General features: G+C 45.6%; 1 long non-coding RNA gene across 1 annotated transcript; it reads right to left on the minus strand.

The window, feature by feature from the left end:
* Positions 1–12,922: 12,922 nt before the first annotated feature.
* On the minus strand, positions 12,923–19,968 carry LOC120410221. Its single transcript, XR_005602207.1, has 3 exons — positions 19,428–19,968; positions 17,257–17,378; positions 12,923–13,130 (listed from the first exon to the last, which is right to left on the minus strand). It is a non-coding gene; the product is annotated as an uncharacterized LOC120410221 (long non-coding RNA).
* Positions 19,969–21,088: the final 1,120 nt, after the last annotated feature.

Below are 21,088 nucleotides of genomic sequence, written 5' to 3' on the forward strand. Positions count from 1 at the left end.
TTGTCCCTCCTTTCAGCTCAATAGCTTCTTTCAAATTATAACAAACAAGGATGCTGGGGAATACCAGGAAACAGCTCCAAAGATGTAGTGCTCTTTTATATTCCTGGGCATGTCACTTGCTAACAGCCCCGGCGCCTGCTCTTCCAAACTGGAACAAGGGCGAGGACCGACCGAGATTCCCCACTCCTGAGAAAACAAACAAACAAACCCACCCACCCCCTGGAAACAAAGAGCAAAAAATATTTCCTCAATTAGGCAGGTGAAAAAAGGGTCCAGAACCTGGCAAGGCTTATCCACGTGTGGGCGCCTCGCTTTTCTCACTCCTCTGGCTCGTTTCAAATGGATTCTGTCAAGAATAATGGCCAAGAACTGGTTCTTGATCTTCCATGAAAAAATAAGGTACAAAGTAAATGAGATAAACTGTGCTGCAGGAATATAAATTAATGATGACTTCATAGCAGACCTTCGCCTTGCATAAGATTAATTAGAATAAATGCCTAAATTGGGTGTAAGAACTTCTTTTAAAGCTTGGATTTTCATGGGTACATAATATTTCTTACCAATTTTACAAACTGAAATACAAGTCTAAATTCAGATGCATTCATTATTGTCAGATTTGGTCAGATTCCAGTCTCTGGAAATCAGCAGTAGTGCAGAGGATTTATTACCATTACTAATATTACTATTAACATTATTATTTTCCTATCTCTCCACTACAACTCTGCTTCATTTTTTAGGGGGAAATAAAAGTGTAGCTAAAATATGCTCTTATGTAAGTTTTAAAATATCATAAAAGAGCAAATCCTCATTTTTTTTTACCCCAAATTCCTCTCTTTGCTGCTGACAGGCAGGGCAGGTTATCCCAGACACAGACCTGACCTTTGTTATTCAGAATTTCTCCCTTTCCTAATCTACCTACATGGAAAACAGCTTTCTCTAATGAAATCAGAAAATGGCAGTGGCAATTACTGCGTGGCCAGAGCATGTTTCCAGCCTTTTTCCTTTCCCTCATGGACATAGACTCCAGGTATGGGGAAGCTGATTTTTTAAATGTCATCGCTTTTGTCACTTTAAGTTCTATTAAGATTGGTTATTGACTTTATGTATAATTAATGGCTTCCAAAGTCCTACATTTTTACACGTGATAAACTCTGGTGCTGAGAAACCAGCAAACTCCTGTTGTTTATTGCCCTTCCCTCTTCCCCACCCAGGAGGAACAGGAGTCACTTGAACTAAAGCCCTGCGGCTTCTCCCATGAACGTGTCTGGATGTTTCTCACTTAGGTTGACGTGACAATTATTAGACCTGGCACATATAAACACAAAAAGCAAGAGGCATTAACAGGTCTATTCACCAAGGGTTCTGCACCCTTTGCACAAAAAAACCCTTAAATAAAAGTAGCATGCCTAAATTGTGTAAATGTCAAGGTTTTCTCATTCATTAATTCCCCTCTCTTTGATGTGCAATGCTCCCAACCCTGTCTCTGCTCAATGGAGGAGTGCTGGGCTGATAAAAACCGACTCATCCTGGCACATTCCCGGGCTCACAAAGGATGCAGACTTGGACTGTGATCCAAAAATGCACTTATGTGCATTGCACCTACAGAGAAACGTTTGTTAGGAGCTCATTTCCCCCCGCCCCGAGGGGACTGACAGCCACAGCGTTTGCCACACAGGGCTGGGAACAGCTCCACGATGTCCTCCTGGTGCCCCACTGTATCTGAAGGGAAGACAAAGGAAAGAGTGGAGAAAAAAGTTCTGTTTTCCCACCTTTGGACTTTGCCACCTTGTTCTGGAGAGCTTCTGCCCCTGAGACAGAGGGTCACTCTGGTCATCACACCTCCAGAGGAACTAAAGCCTTGATGGTGTCTCCCCACCACCAGCAATCTCCACCTGTGCAGAGGGGAGACCATGGGCCTGTTGTTTATTGCAGCTCCAAGTGCAGACATCATCCTCTGCCACCATTTTGAGCCATGCCAAGCCAGGCAACAGCCAGGAGCTGCCAGGATTCCAGGGTGGAGTAGAAAAGCCTACCATTGGCTTTGACCTGGAAGACTGCCACCTTGAAGAGGTTGGTGGAGATGGAGGGGTGGGCTCTTCCTTTTACAGGGAGCTGCTGAGCTCTTTCTCCCACACAGTGTAAAGGAACATTTATTTGTGAATGGTCTCTTTCTTTGGGGGAATTCAGTTTCTGTAGGAAAACAATCTCTTTATGTATCAGAAAAATGCCTGATGCTTTCAATCATAGAATGATAGAGTGGTTTGGGTTGGAAGGGACCTTAAAGATCATCTCATGCCAACCACTGTGGGAAGGGAACTTTTCACTAAACCAGGTTGCTCAGAGCCCAAACAATTCCATATAAGCTCTGCAGAAACAAAATCCCCTATGCTTAGAGTTCTTAAATCCACCCAGAATGCCTGTAATTAACTGTATGACCAGCAACAGCTTCTGTGAGAGAGTGAGGAAAGAGAGGCAGACACACAACCCACAGCAGATTTCAGTGCTCAAAGACACAAACCCACCTCTGTCATGGTGTGAAGTCACTGTCTTGCTCCTGCCTTCCCCCAAGTCACGTCACTGGCGCGTGGTGCTGGCACAGATGGCAGCTGTGGCACGGGCAGAGCATGCCAGCTGTCTGGGACACAGGTGTGGATGCTCCTGCTCGCTGCTCTCTGGAAACCAGACCTCCAGGAGCTGGCCTCAAAGAAGAGAAAAGGGACATTGCCCACATCTCCACTACTTGCTTATATCAACTGATGAATAGAGGGTTACAAGCAAAAGTGGCTCAAAAAGGTTTTTCTGCATGATGCTTAAATTGATAAGATATCAGAATTTTGTCACAGTAAATAGGCAACATATTGTTACAGCCGCTATTATGCAGACTTGACATACAGATCCATCCATAAAGCAATTTGAGAACAAGGCACCAGTTATTCATGCCCTCTTTGTAATCCAAATATCTACTTTATCCCAAAAAGCAACTGCCCACATGTCCTTTGTCAGGGTGAAATATGGAAATAGGCAGGAGAAAATCCAAGATTCATCACCACTTGGAGTTAACATCACCTCAGTTGCACAGTGATTCTCAAATTACTGATGTTTATTTTCAAATCCATGGCTCTACAGATTGAAGGGAAGTCACTGTGGGCTGTATTTATCAGTGAGTGACAGGAGTGATGACATCAATAATAACCAGCTCCCATCAATGAAGTAGGAGTTTCCCATTTCCTCTCAGCACTATCGACAGCTATTCTCCATCGCTGAGCTGCCGGGACATCAAACATGACCATTGATTAGCAATGGGGGATTATGGAAAAGCCCTTCCACCATCCATCGGGGTTTCTGTTAGTAGCTCAGCCCTCAGCTCTTAGACAGCATGAGACTGCTCTGTCTCTGTGGGAATTGGGAAAACAGGAGTTGGGAGCAGCCGCCAGCTGGAATCCAGGGAAAGGCACCGCACCCCAGCCACGGCTGCTGGGGTGATTTAGGGCCCTGGCTGCTCAGCTCTGCCAAATGGAAGGAGCAGGGGTCAGGAAAGGCACACGAGGGAAAGAAAAGTTTGGTGGAGTGGCAATTTTACAGCAAATTGTCACCAAGGAGGAGCAGCCACAAAGAGAGGGGCAACACGAGAAAGGTGATGCAGATAAAGCAGTCTGATTCTTCCTACACCTCCCATGGATATCCAGATTTCAGCTGAGCTGTGAGGATGCTCAGGGCTTTTGCAGAGATGTGAGACTTCATTTGCTTTCCCTGGAAATTCTGCTGTTCAATGGCAAAATGGCGTTTGCTCCTGTTTTTTCAACATTGTTTTCTATACCCAAAGAGAGACCAAAACACCCCAAAAATGGATACTAAAGGTGGCATAGCAAGACCCCACAGAATCCTGGAATCACAGAATTATGTTGGAAAAGCCCTCTAAGATCATCAAGACTCCCAGCACCGCCAAGGCCACCACTAACCCATGTCCCCAAGTGCCATAGCTACATTTCTTTAAATTCTTCCAGGGATGGTGGATTCCACCATTTCCCTGAGCAAGTGGTTTTAGATTTCTCCAACAGCTGATTTATTCCAGGCTCTTACCTGGTCAAGGCCTAACTTGTGTATACAGATAAAGGTTTATTTAGAACTTCAAGCAACCCCATAAGCCAGTCTAGGAAAAGACAAAAAATATTGAAGAATTTGGAATGTTGAAGAAAACACCAAATCTTGTTTCACCTGAACAGGAGTGCAGGGACAAGGGAGGTCTGAACCCTTCCTCTCTGGTCTGATCTTGCAACAACATTGTGGTGCTCCTCATCTGAAACCACAGCTCTACAACGAAACCACCAAAGCCAACATGAGAAGGACTTTACTGAGTATTTTTTAAATTAATTGTTTGGGGTTTTTTTCTGGGGGAGTTGAGTTGTGAGTCTTCACAGAAGATGAAAGTGCTGAAGAAAGATAAAAGTGCTGAAGACTCACTGCCTTGTGGCACCCAGTCACCGCTGCATGAATATCAGGAAAAAGTAGGAGCACGTCTCCAGCTGGGAGAGCGAAACCCAGCCTGATGGAGTGGCTCACGAGGTTTCTCTTGGCTGCTCCATGCAATACCTCCTTTGTTTGTTCCTAGCACAGCTATTTATATCACACACTCAACTGAAAGGCAAGCGGCCAAAGGTTTGCTTTTTAGGGTTAGTTTGGGCAAACGCCCAAACCTCTGGATGCTAAACTCTCCAAACCACCAGGGTTTGCAGAATTAGGTTAGAAATCACACACAAATGGGCTTTCTCCAAAATCGTTTTTGCACTCCATTTGTAACTGAACCACTCTCTTGACGTGTTTTTATATTTTCCTATCAAGATCTAACCAGGATATGAAAGCATTGAATACTAATGCAGAAAAAGAAATGGTAAGTTAATGTTCCCCAACTTGATTGGAAATGCAGTGCAAGAAATAACATTGCCCCCCACTGCAGTGGAGGGAATACGTCCTTCACTCGGGAATACGGTGTTGGATCTGGTGGTGAGGTATCAAAAATAGATTTCATTTTAATTAAAAAGATTATAGGGGTATTAATAGAGGGGAGAGATTCTCTTGGAAAGAAGAGAACTGGCATCTGAGCCAAAAGAAATGTCATGAACATTTTGCTCCAGGGGTTTCTGCAAGCCCAGAGGTGGTCCAAGGTCCCCATGGGACAATGTCCTGCCTGTGCAGAGGAGGACTTAGCCAGCATGGCCTGAGCTCACATTTCCATCTTATTTTTGGCCCTGAAGACTTGATGCTCCACTTGGACCAATCCATCTTCATCGCTGGAGCAAGAGAGTGATTCTGCCAGCAGGGACCAGGTCCTCTAATGCTCAGCTGGGCAGCACTGGTGAGTTCAGTGCCACGGCCCTCGTGTGCCAAGTGACCACCCAGCCAACTTGCCAGGCTCGGGCTGGCAGCCAGCTCCCGTCAGGCACATTCCCAGCTGCTCTGGCTCATGTGGATTGGCCAGAAATCTGAAGGAGACCACGCAGAGCCCTTTGCCTGGAGCTGGAGGACACACATGTGCAGGTCCTGAGCACAATCAGCTGATCCAAGGTGTGGTTTGAATGTTTTACCCTCTATAGAGAAAGGTTTGGGGAAAGTGGCAATATTTGGGAGGTAGGTTTGGGGAAAAGGAGGACAATTCCATTACCATCCTGACCCCTGCACAGCTGTTCAAGACAAAAAATATGGCAAGCAGCCTTCTGCACAAAGAAAAATCCTTATAAAGCTTTCTGAGGTTAAAATATTACTCTAAATATAATTCTGAAATGTCTTTCTCTTTGAAAAACACCTAAAAGCCACCTACAAGCTACATTTGAAGAACAAAAGTTATTCCAAAAAGCCATGATTAATGAGCAAAACATTTTGAAAACTGTCCTATGATTTGTTCTATAGTTTTTCAAGTTGAGATATTCATTGAAACAAACCCTGTGAACGGCTCCCTTTTGAATGACTCAGCATTTTCCCCAAGGAAAGGTGTCATTCCATATTTGTCAGCCCTCCCTATCCTGAAACACCATGAAGACCCACCATATGGATCCCTCCACCCAGACATGTCCTTCCAGCCAGGGATTTTGCCTAGCAGGCAACTGTAAACCAGTTGTCATTTTTTTCTCCCACCAGTATCTTTCACTCTTGTGCTTCATCCCTCAAAAACTCTCCTTTTCCCTCTGTTACAAAGACCTGGATGCAGGAATTGTGAGTTGCAGCTCTTAGACAAGATACAGATGTACCCATTAGGCCACTACATCCATTCTCCTTATTAAAGATGAAGCCCCGTTTTATATATTTAATCTTGATTTAGTTAACATTTCCAGTGAAAGACAAAAAGCTTCATGTCTCCCTTAATAATAGATGTAACCAAGCAATATCCTGTAATACAGAATTGTGTTGCTTTTTAATCAAACTCGCTATTGCTTTCTTCTTTTAAATTACAGATGATCTGTTCCTTCCCAATTTGTCACTCAGCAATGCAGCAATTCCACAAAAACACGTATTTTTAAGAAACCCTGAGAAACATCTTGTAATATTCATGCAGCAATGCCGTGTCTTTTTAAACTTTCACTACCTGTGTATTTTAAAGCATTTTTTTCCAATGCCCTTGCTACCTAATTTGAGAAACAAATCCACAATCCCAAGCAAAACTGAAGGTGGACATTTGTGTCCTTGTCTAGTCACTAATGTCCATTATTCCCATGTATTACAGTGGTTTATCAGCTCGCTCCTTTAAAGAATTTGACAGGAGTTTTTTGCCTTTGGCAATCCAGTTGCAGTCTCATTCTACATCTGTTTTGATTGTCAACCTAATTCTGAGAACAGTCAAAAACCTAGTCAGATCTCTCATGAATATCTTGGCAGGTTATGGCTTATTTAGGCTACAAGTAGCTCTGTTGGAACAGCTTCCAAATATACTACAGATTGACTCGCACAAATATAAATCCCTCAGTGTTCACAATTCCTTCCTGCAAACAATTAGGAAAATGCCTCATTGAGCAAAGATGCAAATAACAGTCTGCAGCACCTCCACCAAGTTGTGCCCTGGCTGGTGCTGAGCCTCCCTGCCTGCCTCAGTTTCCCTACTTACCTGTCTGCCTCCTGCCCTGCCTTCCTGGCTTCTTCTCTGCCGGCTTCCCTGTCTCCATTCCTGCTTCTCAGCCTCCATTCCTGTTTCCCTACCTTTTTCTCTTCCTGCCTCCATCCCTACCTGCCTTCTTCCCTGCCACCCTGCCTCAATTCCTGCCTCCATGTCTGACCCCTGCCTGCACCCCTGCCTCCACCCCTGTCTGCATCTCTCCTTCCCTGTCTCCCCCCGCCTTCTCTCCCTGCTTTTCCTCCTTCACTGCCTCCCTGCCTCAAATCCTGCCTCCATTCCTGCATCCCTGCCTCAAATCCTGCCCCAATTTCTACCTCTCTGCCTGCACGCCTGCCTCCATCCCTGCATCCCTACCTCCATTCCTCCATTCCTGCATCCCTGCCTCTCTGCCTCCTTCCCTGCCTCCCTGTCTCGATGCCCATCTCCCTTCCTGCCTTCTTCCCCGCCTTCCTGCTTCCCTGCCTCCCTCCTTGCCTCCCTCCTTGCCTCCCTCCCTGCCTCCCGTGCCGCAGGCTCAGCTGCACGCGGGCTGAGCTCTCCTCCAGCTGCAGCAGCAGCAGCAAGGTGAAGCGCGGGAGCTCTTCAGGGAGGGGAGAGCAAATTAAAGCTCACTGCAGGAAAGTTGTGCCCCTGGCACTCTGCTCATGCAACAGCTGCAGATACAACAACGATCATCTGACATTCTGACATATACGTTGAGCAAAGCAGCGAGCGAGCCAATGCCGACACAACCTCGCGCAGGGCTCCGAGTCCCAGCCTTGAGCAAAACAGGTGTATGACATCCTGTTGCCAGTCTTCAGAGGTTATGGGTACGAGGAGAGACATCTGAGAGAGGAGCAGATGAAAATAACAAAGAAGGTTAAGGCTCGGGTTGACAAGCTCATTGATAATATTTTAGATGGAACAGACCTGCACGTTGACTACAAATTGCTCCTAATGTCTCCCGTAGACTGCAGGCCCCAGTCGAAGTGAAAATGGGCTCATTCATTACTTTCCACGAGCAAATTTCTGCAAAAAGGAACTGCTGCGACCCAGAAACTCCAGATGTCCTTCGGGGCTGAGGCTGCAGAGCTGCCTTGGTGCCAGAGCAGCAGCATTATGTCGTGCGGCCTTCGGGCCTCCATGTAAATAAACAGGAGCAATGAAATCCTTCAGTAAATATTTTTGAATTTGGTGGAAAATCCTGTTGCAGCATTTTGCTTTTTAATGTTCTGAGACTAATTGATTATCTAATAGGAGGCAAGGACACTGCCAGGAAAGGCATCGCTCTCGTGTTAGCATTCAGGACTTGGCTCTTTGTGAAATTTCACTGGAAAAAAACTGCATTCCGAGAAGAATTTTAAATCCAGTCTTCTAAATTTTCACATTGTAGACATTCTGGCCCAGAAACAGCACGTGGGCTGCCACTCCTGGAAGTTCATTGCTTCAAGTCACATAGCTCCCTGGGCTAATCAGCCTTTACTAAGTTGCCTTATTTTGGAGAAAGAAAACACGTATTAAAGTGAGGCCATGTCTCCATAAAAGATGCTCGGAAGAGCACTGTTGGATATTAAAGTTAGCATCTGCTATTGTCTGGTTAACAATTGGCAATTACCATTAGTTTCCACTGTGGCTGATGGAGTCACAGATGGCTGATTGAGTCAAGTAAGTGCACTTATTCCTGTGGAGGGTTGTGCTGTAGCAGGAAAATACTCACACTCACATCACCCGCAATCCAGGCAGAAAGTCATGAGGCAGCTTCCAAAAAGTCACTTCCAGCTTGTCTGGCCCGTTTGAGATAAATCCCAAAAGATGCTGTAAAGAAGGGCTGTAAAACCAGAAAAATTAGGATCCAAACTGCAGTCAGGGGTTAAAACACACAGCAAAAATCAATTTATTGTGACCTGCAGAGGTACCACTGTCATTACAGGTAAAGCTGCTGGGAGAAATTTGGGTGGCTTCTGCTCTTTTTTCATAAAACTGGCTTGCTCTGCAGCACATTAAAAACATTCTGCTAATCACAATTTATCATGTTTAGTGGAAAATCTTCGCCACTTGGTTTGCGTGTCCTTAATTAGAGATTTAATAAGTAGACAACTGTTTAAACACAGTCACTTTGCCTATTAACATCATGCACCTTGGTTTGATTTAACACCTATGACTGCTAATACATTGTGCCATCCCATAACGGGACTTTTATGCTTCTCGTAATTCCGAGGGATTAAATTCAAACGTGCCTTTCACTTCTGCATGTTGGATTTCTCAATTCCTGATAGCTTTTACCTGGTGTCTGGTGCACTTTTCACCAGAGCAGACCTTGAGCATTTTCACCATTGTCACAGCCCAGGGGATGTCCTCCTTAACTGGAGTGCTGCTGTGGGTTGTCCTTTCCCAGCTGGAACATCGCTGCCTTGCCCCAACCAGAGCCAGTTCAACCCCCACCCAACACCTAAAAAATGTTTAAAGGTACCCAGTCCCTGGCAATGCCAATGAGAGCCAGGCACCTCCAACCCTGGCTTAAACCAATGTTTGGTGTTTCCACCCCAGGTGGCATCACTGCTCCTGTTACTGTGAGATCCAAGCTTTGCCAACCCCTCCCGTGCCAGCCACTCACAATCCCTGCAGTATCAAATCCTGCTCTTATCCTCCTTGGAACACTTTGAGGATTATGATCACTTTCCTTGAGCCAGCGCAAGAGGATCAGCTGAGCTTGGAACAACTGCAGACAGCGCAGGAGAGTCAAATGAGGCTGAGGCCACCAACTGGCTCTTGACCATCTCAGGGGAGTTTGGATCAGGTCCTGAGTAAATCCCAGGTGTGTTTTGCTTTGAAAAAATTTTCCTAGATTAGTTTTCCAGACCTAATACATCTTCAGAGACCCCAGACATTATTGGATGTGAAGATATCCATAGCAGGGAGTTGGAACTAGATGATCTCTAAGGTCCCTTCCATCCCAAACCATTCTGTGATTCTATGTGGAGACCTAGAAATAAAAAAACAAAAAATCGAACCAGTGGAACTCCTTTGTCTCTATCTCATTTCTGACAAGCATTTTCAAAACACCTTTGCCAATCAGTTCTTAAAAAGCAGCATTACCATTTTCTGCGAAACTCTCTCCAGGGTGTGTTTACAGCATGCCTTGCACAGGGAGAGGACGGGGTGAGGACACATCACACCCACGGCAGGGGCTCTGAGAAGTGATTTTGGTGCTCTTAGCTCAGTGCCTGGGCTCCCTCGCAGCTCACAACTGCCCCGATTTGGCAGCGAGCTCAGCGTTCGCTCGCGAGGCGCACGGGGAGCTCGGCTGAGCGGCTCCTCAGCCGCGGCACCCGGCCCTCCCTCGCCGCTGCCTCCCTTCCCTCCACACTTCATTCATTACCCAAAAAAAAAGGGACAAAACCCCCAAATCAGGCTCACTGTCGAGCTATCCCTCCCATTTCTGAGGACGACTGCCAAGCTAACACACAGATGATTTTTCTTGGCATCTTTATTTTTCGATGATGTTTTTTCAACGCTTAGCATTAAGCTGAAATATTGTTTGCCAGGGATCACTGCCCATCAGGTGCTTTATTACAGATGAAATTAGATTTCTTTACAGTTGCACTGGAAGAGGAGAGAGGGATAATGTGAGTAGCTTTTTAAAACTGCCAGTCATTTCAGCAAGGCAAGAAAAACCACCCTGCCCCTTCCCGATTAAAACTGTTTCCCTTCTCCCTCCCAAATTATAATTTTATTTAAATAAATAAATAAATGAGGGGAAAAAAAACAACAGCTAAATGTATTTATAGTACTGGGAATATATTTTTTCCAGCATGGATATTTTTATTCCTACAGATTTAACCATTGGTTTGCTTGGTTTCACTCAGCGAGCCGCAGCCAAAATCCCACAGCCCTTTACAAGAGCATATTCCCAAGGAATATCTTCTCCAGGGAGGGTGGGGGGGAAAAAAGAGAAATAACAAAACCCTAAAGGTAGGTTTTGGGAACATTTGGTGCCTGTAAGACAAAGCTCGTTGCCGCGGTGCCCGGCGCTGGCAGAATTCCATGCGATCCCGCCCGGTGCTCCGCTGTGCATCCTTCTCCTGCGCAGGGAAGGCACAATAAACCAGCCAACGTTGGCTCCCACACAAAACATGTTAACTTCGGGACATGCCAGGCAGCTTCCCAACCCGTGTACGCTTTCAAAAGGGCAGATTTATTTTCAAAGGAAACTCCTTTTGCACCTTTCTCTCTGAAGCCGCTTTCAAAGGGTTTGGTGGGGTCTGGGTGGGGTTTTGCTGGGGGGGGGGAGGTCAGAGAGATTTTCTTTGGCCTCTGACGCAGCGAAGAAGCCTGAATTTTGCACCTGCATAATGCTAAAGGCAGAGGCTGGATAAAGCTGTAAATTGTTTAACAGCCAATCTGGAGAAGGAGCAGCGCACGAAAGCATAATACCTCTGGAAGGCTGGAGGCAAGATTCATTTAAACAGTTTTCACTGTCATCGATGTCACCAATTTGAAGCTTGTCTTGTTTACCGGATGAAGGTTTCACACTGTGTCAATGTTCTGCCAGGATTCGGCATTAAAATGAGCAGTTAGTACAAGTCAGCCATAAACATGGCAGATCTGTTAGACTGGCAGAAGCCACCGCGAGCTCCCTGGTGCAGCTTTTAAGCACTTGGCATGCTGCTAGCTCAAACTGGAGAGGGGGCTGTGAGCATCATTTGGGCCTGAGTGCAATGCACTTGAAATAATTACTTTAATCAGCAAAAGTTAATTACTTTAAATCATAAATTAATGGCGGAGCATTTGGCAGAGCCTGATGTGTGTGGCGAAGCTGTCAAGCAAAAATCACAGGTGAACCTGCGACCCCATCTCAATATCACTGGATGAAAGGAAGGAGCTCACCTACTGTGCGTGCCACTTCTGCCACATTAAAAAGAACTCTTTGTAACAGGAGAACAGCCACCTTAAACTGTCACCTATAAAAAAGGGACTATAAACAAGCAGATTGCTGCTAAGCAGGTGCTGCTGGAGGAGTTGGCCCTTGATAATAATAAGATCTTAAAATGGCATCTGCCTTTATTTTATAGCACAATTGGAAAGATGGTTAAAAGTAATAAACCCAGCTGATATGTTTTATGAGTTAGTAGTTAGCACTGTTTGTGGGGGAGGAATCCAAGATTTGGGGGGGGAGATGCCGAAGACTGGGAGCAGCTTGAAGGCGCGTTGAGGAGAAGGGAGAGGGCACGGGAGCCACGTGGGGACCGGGGCTCGGCTGCAGCTCCACGTCCCCAGCCCCACACTCTTTAGGTTGCGTTTCTTATTTCACCTGACAGCCACTGCCAATTTGAGGCAGCGCCATGGAAGAGCCCAGGAAAGCAATGAAAACCCTTCTGCAAATCCATCCTTCTCACCCGCTCCTTAAGGAAGAGCCCGCGCTTGGCTTGGCTGAGTTTTATGTCATTGTTTAGGGAGACAGTGTGTGTTTCATTAAAAAACATTTGGACTACTAAAAAATAAAAGTTTATAATGTGCAATTTTCAAATAAACAACAAGTTTATAATAAACAACTTCAAAAATTTGCTGATGAAAACAGGAAGATAAGGCACGGTTATGTAACCACCACACTGAGCTCTGAGATCATTGAATCAATTCCTGAAATTCAATAGAGGAGAACTGAGAATATTTGGAGAATATTGACGTTGGTAAAAACACCTACAGCATTAAGGAAAATACTATAAGGTTAAATCAAACAAAAAAAAATTTTTTTGGTTTCTTTTGGGGGAAAGGGAGAATGTTTGGACTTAAAGTCATGAACACATTCATGTCTAAGGCCAGCTATATTTTTAATATACACTTTAAATATTGATATAAATACTAACATATACATCAAATATATTTCATTCTCTAAATTAACTTTAATTACAGAATCAGACTTTTCAAAGGAGGGAAAAAGCTCTGGGTACCTCAATACTCTGAATTCTTTCAGGACGATCCAGCAATCCCAGTTCTATAACATCAGTGCATTAAGGGCACCTTGCAGTCTGCTCAGAGCCATCTATGACACCTAAGGACAAAACAAAGGTGAAAAAGTGTTATGGGCTGCATTCAATTCCATGAAGTATTTCTGCAAAATACAATGGGATAGAATTTTCTTTTTTTTCTAGCACCTAAGAAAACACCTTTATCTCCCATCCAATCTCCTGTCTCATAAAAAGCTGCCAAAAGGGAAGAAGGACTTTGCAGAGCATCTCTCAGATGTCCCCTACCCCTGGTGACCCTGGATTAGAGAGTTCCCCCAGGGAAGATGTCTCAGACCCTCCAGTCATCCCTCCCATTGCTGACCCTCTTCCACTGCTCCTTGGGGGATTCCCAGGGGGTTGGCCTTGGGACACAGGGGGTGGAGCAGCCACCTGAAGCCAGAGGGGGGTACAGCAGATTCACTGGGTGGACTTCACTGTACTTTAAAATATTGAGTTTTTAAACTTTTACTTTGGCTGGGGGTGACAAATTACTAAATTTGTGTAGGGCTGCTGTTGTACCTCTTTTGGCAACCTGAAAAGTCCCAAAGCCTGCAACTGCTTTTCCCCCCCAGACAACCTCCTACTGCAGTTTTGTCCCTCTCCGGTGTGGAAGAGGAACCATCAGGAACTTCTGTTGCCAACAGCACTGTGGAAAACTGTTGATTTAGGCTGTGCTGAGGTTTGCTCTGAAGCTCAATAATTCACAGGTGTCCAAATGAGCTGTGCATTGACAGCATTATTGGTGCCCCTGCTAATCCCACAAAACACACCAAACTGTAGAGCAGCATTTTGATTAAATTCCTCAACTTTCCATGATCCTAGACGCTGTTTTATGCATGACCTTGAATGCACATAACCAGAAATTTTCAATTCACAGAGACCTTCTCTTTGCAAAATATGGTAAGTGCATCAGGAGCGGGTGTCTAAGCAACAGCATCCAAAATTTAATCAAAGATTGCCTTGGACAACTGCAGAAAGTCAGGCTCTCCCTCAGCGAGATAACTTGCCAGAATACTCATTGCAGAGGTTGCCAGAGAGGTGACTGAATACAGAGGCTGAAATTACTTCCCTGGGCTTTCCTTTGTTCCACAGAGGTGCTAAAGTTTTTAATATTACTGTTTATTATAGATGTTCTTTTAGTCCGCAGCGGCTCGGGTCAGCTGTGGTGGATCCTGGGGTTGGGACCTCCAGTGGTGCCGAGGAGAAAACATCCCCTTAAACACCCCAAAAAGAGAGTATCAGTGATCCCACAACCCCAGAGCAGGGAGGAAACTACACAGACAGTGCCAAGGGGAGTAAGGAGGGGGGGCTTTCCCCAGCAAACTCTGGCCCTGGGGGAGCTTTATGAGGGGGTCACCACCACAAGTACAAGCACCAGCTTTTCCACATAAAATAATGAAGGAAATTTAATTGTTTAACCAACTACGATTAAGTGATGGCAGCCCAGGTGAACACCCTGGGTGCCACACTGAGCTCTGCCCCACAGCACGTCCAGCCAACGCCTCCCTAAAACCAGCAGATCCAGTTTTTCCATCTCCAGGACCATATGGCCTCAAAACACCGAGCGTAGCCTGGAAGGTGTTAGCAAATCCAAGGGAATTTGGATTTCTTTATGAGCTCCTCAACACATAAAATCACTCATGCTCTGCAAGAAGCTGGTCTGCTCATCTGGCACGGAGCTCCCGCAGGTTCAGCATGCAAAAGCCGCTTGGAACAATAAGCTGGAACGCAACAGTTTGTATTGCAAAACCTCGGGTATCTTAAATATTTACATCTGCTGGCCCCAAATCTCTGCTCTGCACCCCTTTTCCCAGGCCCTGTCCCTGGCAGGAGCTGAGCACACAGTGGCACTGGTGTGCAGGGCCAGGCAGCTGCCAAAGCACTGCAGCACCGAGAGACCCAGAGCATCGGAGCACACAAACCTTTCAGCCAGCAGACACCACCAGGAGCAGCAACCTGGGGGGACAGGGAGCACGGAACTGTGCTCTTTCACAGTTATTCAGGGTTGTTTCATCCACTCCTTTATTAGTATTCCACCCTAAACAGGCATTGAAGCAACTGGATGCTAAGAAAGGATGGACTTAACAGAGCATTCATTTTTTTTTTTAATATTTTTTTCGTCCTCAGCACTCAGGCTGTTTCAAATTAAAGAGAATCCGGCTTCAGGAGTCGGTGCTATTTTAATCATTCCAATGTGTCCAGTATGGGAGATGAACTCAAAAGGTGAATATTAAAAGTAGTTGTGGAATTCAGTCATTTCACGAATGAACACATAATAGCCAAAGGCAAAACCGGAAGGCAACTTCACTTCCAATCAGTGTTTTCATTTTATTGAAACCAGATTGGAATTCCTGGAAAGAAGCCTACATATCACATCTTTAATACTAATTTTCATATACTCCAGTAAAACTGTCAGGGTGAATCAGTTGTTGAAGAAAGCTTCCTGTATAATTTACAGATGTACCTCCCTGTAGCCTGCGATTTTGTCCTGAATCAGAAATGTGGTTTTGATCATGCTCACAGATTTCCTCTCACCTGTACAGGTTTGCCTTGGCTCTAATTTGATTATTAAAATGGGATGTTTTACGGCAAAGCTGGTGATAAAAGTGAGCCAGCTGCTGTGTACCAGCCAGGCTTTGCTTATGTGCTGCTGTACATCCCCACATACATCTCGCAGAGGAGCTGCACGTCTGTACAGACGCACAACCCCAAATCCATCTTTTCAGCATGAAATAACACCAGGAAACCGAACCACTCCATCTATTTGATGCAAACACCTCCCTAAAAACCATCAAACAATCAATAAGTGGCACTTCCAACAGGAGATAAGTGCAACCCTTGGATGGTGGCTGTAAGAGCCTTTCCTCCTAAGCCCCACCATAAACCCAGCGCTGTGTGTTTGAAGCGGGGGCCAGCGGGGCTGGGTGGCCACCAGCCACCGAGGCCGCTCCGTTTTGCACTGATAGCTGCTCTTTTTGTTTCCCCACGAGCTGCCAGGCTGCCAAATCCTCCTGCCAAATCCCTTCCCTGCAAGCTCGCAGAAGAAAGGAGAGCAAGAACACTCAGGAGCCCCCCCAGGCCTCAATTCCCTCAAGTGCTGCGTTACTCGGGGAGTAGAAGGAGGGATGGAGTCAGCAGTGGGATGTGGGGTTGTTGTAGGGCTACTCCAGCTTTAGGAAGTGTCAGCACTTCCATTAAAGCTCCAGTAATCTGGGGTTTATAACTCGTCTCTAAAAATTTGCTCAGGCTGCAGGAACTTGGCAAACCAGGAGCGTGTTGTGGGTTTTTCGTTGTTATCCCCCCTCAGTTGTTAAAAAATCCATGGTTTGGCTGCTTTTAAAGCATCTTTTGACACGTGTATAAAATGTTTATTAGTTTTAGACATTTTTGAGCTTGTAAAACACAAAATGATCTTCATTATAAAAATATGAAATTTAAGGAAGCTGGAGGGCATCTCCAGAGACTTTGACACAAATCCTGATGAGGTCACATGTATAAATAAGAGTTTCCTTGTCTCAGACCTGTCTCCACCCATGTGCTTCACAAAACCAGGGCTCTGCACTGGCACAGGGAAAATTCCCTTGAGAAAAGTGAGGCAGCACCAGGTGAGCTGGTCAAGCCATGGACAGGAGGTGGTGGTGCATCACAGCAAAAGAGCCCTCTGAGCCCCTCCCCATATTTCAGCATCACAGCATCCAGCCACAGGTGATAGAAAAATCTGAGCAGAACGTTGAAATCTGGTATTAAATATTGCAGTCCGTACTTAAACCATCTAATTGTGGGGGAGGGAGGAGAGAAAGTGCAGGAAAATGGCTGAGGAACCAGTGGTTAACCAGCCAAATACCACACACAACGTGTTCCCTCAGCCAAACCCTCAGTCTGGCTTTTTGGGGATGGGAATATGTTGTGTTCTTGCACTGGGAGTGGGGTAATAGTGCCCTGGCATCCAACTCCCAGCACCTCAAAACAGCCCTGCCCCAAAATAAATCACAATATGCCCAATCCAACTTCTCTTGGTGTTTGAATTTCTGTCAGCACCATCTATTTCCATCCTTGATACTTTAATTGGGTTTTTTTTCCCAAACATAGGATGATTTTCTGCTTTTCAATATTAAAAAACATGCTTTAAATATGTAGCAGCACAAGCGGGTTAATGCATGAGCCTCTCACCTCCAGAGACACGGTTTCAAAGTTGGCTTGGGCTGTCACATCGTGGGCTCAGGGCTCCCTGGCACGTCTGGATGCAGCCATTCCATCACTGGCATGAGGGGATGGGTCATCACAGGGCAAGGCTGCAGCACAGCACAAGAAATGAGGTTAGGAATTACATAAACTTGGAATTTCCAAATTAGATTCAACCCTTCCTGCAGTTAACAGCTAAATCCAGCAGCATCCATGTATTTAAAGTATATGGAAGTTGGGTAGAGGTGTTGTTTGCTTGAGACCCTGATGGGATTGGGGTTTTAAAAACGTGTGTTGAGGTCTGTTCAGTCAGCAAAGTGTGTGAACACACCCTGTGCTTCAAGGCTATGCTTAAAAATTTTTGATATCTGATATATTTTAAATATTTATTGTTTATGTCGCAAAATTAACTCTGAAAGGTGATGGTTTTAAGGATGCTGAGGCCCAGGATGGTGGCTACACCTGGAGTTTGGGGTGCTGTGTAAGAAACTCGCCGAGCACCAAGGGTGCGTCACTGCCCTCCAAGCCAATAACAATATTCCATGTATCCCTCTGGAGCTCTTCCCTGCAGTGTGTGATAAGAGTCCCAGTAGGTATCCAGCACTCCCTATGGAATGGGGAAAAAAAAAAAGGAAGATATTGTTTATTTCTGTTGTGACAGAGGAAAAGCAGGAATTTTTAGCATCCCCAGACAATTATCAGTCTTGTGTCTCATTGCCTGACTCTGCCTTTTCCCAAAGCCAGACTTACAGATTGATCCCAAGGGATTGCTTCCTCTAGAGTCTTCCAGACTTTCTTCTAGAGTTACTCCTTGAAAAGTCCAATCCAAACCCTAATTTTCCTACTCATGCTTCTAATTAAAATATCCCCATACGTGGCCTGCATCAGCCATACACATCTTTGTTCTGCATTTCTGTCACCCCTCTGAACAGCTTCTCCTCAGGATTTTCAGACGTGTAGGACTGGAAAATTGGCCTCCCCAGCACCTCTCTTTTCCCAGTGTTGCAGCAACATCAACTTTGAGCAGCTCTCAGTGGATGGATAGAAATTAAAATTAAGGCATTTATAGCACATGAGCAAAAACCCCATCAAAGCCAAATCCTTCAAAAGGCACAGACCTGGAAATATGCCATTAACAAGGAAAAGGGTAAATACTAATTTAAGTGTCTGTTAAATGCAACTGGAAGTATTTTGCTTCCCAAATTTCCCATTGTAATGTGTGAGATTTCTCTGTATTTGGTCCCTTCTTATACTTTTCCCTCAGCTCCCGTTGCAGATCCCGTCACTTCCCAACAGCCCTGGGTGGGTGGATGATCCTTCCCTCCTCATAGGACAACTCTTTCCTTTTTGGGTTTGCTGAGCAACGTCACAGATCAAAAAATGTCACAACTGCATTTCAAAAGATGGAGATCTTTTATCTCTGTCTCCCTCAAAATTTGCACAAAGTGATATGAAACTTTTAAACTGAGATATCAGTGACCAGCCCGCGATCCCCTGGGGAAGGCAGGGACATCTCCAGCAGCAATCCAAGGACATTTGGTGAGCACAGCCCTAAACACCTTCTGAAGTAACCAGAATAAAAGAAGGAACAAGAACATTTCTGTGTAATAATATGGAAAATATAGAAAACCTCAGATGAACACAACTCTCTAACCCACTTTCACATCGGTGCTTCCTGCAGCATTCCAGTTTCATCAAATCATAAAAAAGGAACCCAAACCCAAGAAGGGACCAAGGAGCACCTTGAGGAACAAGAGTCCAAGATTCCATTGGAGCATCAAAGCTCATAATGGTTAAAAGGATGGATCCTGGGAAGCGTTTTTTGTGGTGCCTGGGCATAAAGCAGAGATAAGGCTTGGGATCCTAAAGTACAGACTGAGGACTCCCCTCCCCTGGCAGAGCACCAAACCAGCAGATCTATAACTCCCAGCATCATTTCATCACTGTGGAAACCTGGATTCCGCCAGATGAGGCTTCCTGCTGAAACAGTTGTCATTTTCTTGGAGGCTCTGGAAGCAGAACCAAAAGCCTCTTCAGTGTGAATGGGAGGATTGGGGAAGGTGGCGAAGGAATAACCCTTGAAAAAGGAAAAGCATGAAAAGCAAACAGGAATTCCTTAGTTAAAGACTTGTTCCAAGACCAGAGTCAGGTTTTCTTACCTGAATTTTGGAGAAGCAGCAAAGCCCATTCCTTCTGCTTTCCTGGGAGACAAAGAGGACTCTGGCTAAGGAGGGGATGTTGGTGTTGCATTTTTGCCAGGGGCACGATGTGGCTGGGAATGTCCCCCTGCCCCAGCTCAGCTCCAGCCCCAGTTCAGAAGGTGATTCCTCATTCCCCAGGGAAGTGGCACTGGAGGACAACAAGTGCCTTCCCCAGGGAGTGATTCAGAGGACTCTTCCCAGTAGGAAGCGATCCATGGGGATGAGGGTGTGTGCATGAGCCCAACAGCGTCTCCCAGCTGGTCATACTTGCAGGATTCCTTTTTTTTAAGGACTGAGAAGTTTTGGCAGCCAGCAGTGCCCATAAAATCCCCGTTACACGGGACAGGGAGACAAGAAGGACATGCTGCCACCTTCACTGTGCCCTTCAGTGTAAATTACAAACCCCAAGAGCTGCTTCTTCAAATTCTGACTGGTTTTCTCCCTTCATTTTGGTTTCCAGTGCCTCAAACAAGCGAGCCTGCGACTGGCAGGGAGTGTTGTGCGTTTTGGAGCAGGATGAGGAAAGCCTTTGTCCTGGCTCTGGAGGGCAGCCAGAGCAGAGGCCTCTGCATGGAAAGACACGTGCCTGGAGAAGGCAATATTTTGTCATATTTTCCCCCTTTTGGTTAGTGTCCAATATCACATCTCAGGTCACTTGACACAGACAATTAAAAAGAAAATCCCACAAACACTGGGAATAGTTGCAGGAGGCCAGAAAGAAAAAGAGAGGGGGAAAAAAATCAATTTTCCAAAAATAAAACCTCTCTCAAAAAAATGTATCCAAACAGCCAGCACTCAGCACTGTGAATAAAATTATCAGACTCAATAAATATTTCATGCTGCCATTCTAATTGCCAAAAAAAAAGTTAATTTCTGAAGGAAAGATTTTTTCTTCATCTTTATTTTTAAACCCTTAACATAATGACTGAGTGCCTAGTATGAACTTGATAAATTTTTAAAAGCTTTCTTTGAAAAAAAAAAAAATTTCAAAGCTGAACTTGAGCAGGAGACCACAGGGAAGTGTCTAATCTTTAGTCGGACGCCTGGCACAGCCCCACTCAGGCCAGTGCCAGCATTGCATTCTGACAGAACAAGTGTTGCATGAGATGTGAAGGATGACTCCGGTCTGCCGAAAAACCCTGGAGCAGGTGTTCCTCATCCTCATTTGCAATGGAGCATGGCCCCTGGCTCAGTGAGCTGGAGCAAATGCGCTGGCAGGCCCCATCATGTACCTGCGTGCTGAGATGCACTAATGATAATGGATGCAGGCCTATTAACCAGCCCATTTGTAATGGCACACAACGCTGATTGCTCGGGGAGTGAGTCAGCGCCTTTCCAAGGGGAGCGGGGCATGCCGGGAACCCATGATCCTCTGAGCATCCCTTCTGCTCGCCTGGGTCTACAACTCTGTTAGTCTTTATTTAATAATACAAATGAATACATGATCTGCTACATGATTATACACGAGGATAAGGCGCCGTGGGCAGCACCGGCGGGGTCTCGGGCTGTGCATGGGCGCTGGATCCGCGTGGGTTTGAGCGGTTCCCTGCCTGGGCTGGGCTTAATCTGAGAAGCACCAACTCCACGGAAAAGTCAAGGGTCCAACCAGCACGCCTAAG

This window comes from Corvus cornix, chromosome 6 (assembly GCF_000738735.6).
Source record: "Corvus cornix cornix isolate S_Up_H32 chromosome 6, ASM73873v5, whole genome shotgun sequence".
In the NCBI taxonomy this organism is placed as follows: Eukaryota; Metazoa; Chordata; class Aves; order Passeriformes; family Corvidae; genus Corvus; species Corvus cornix.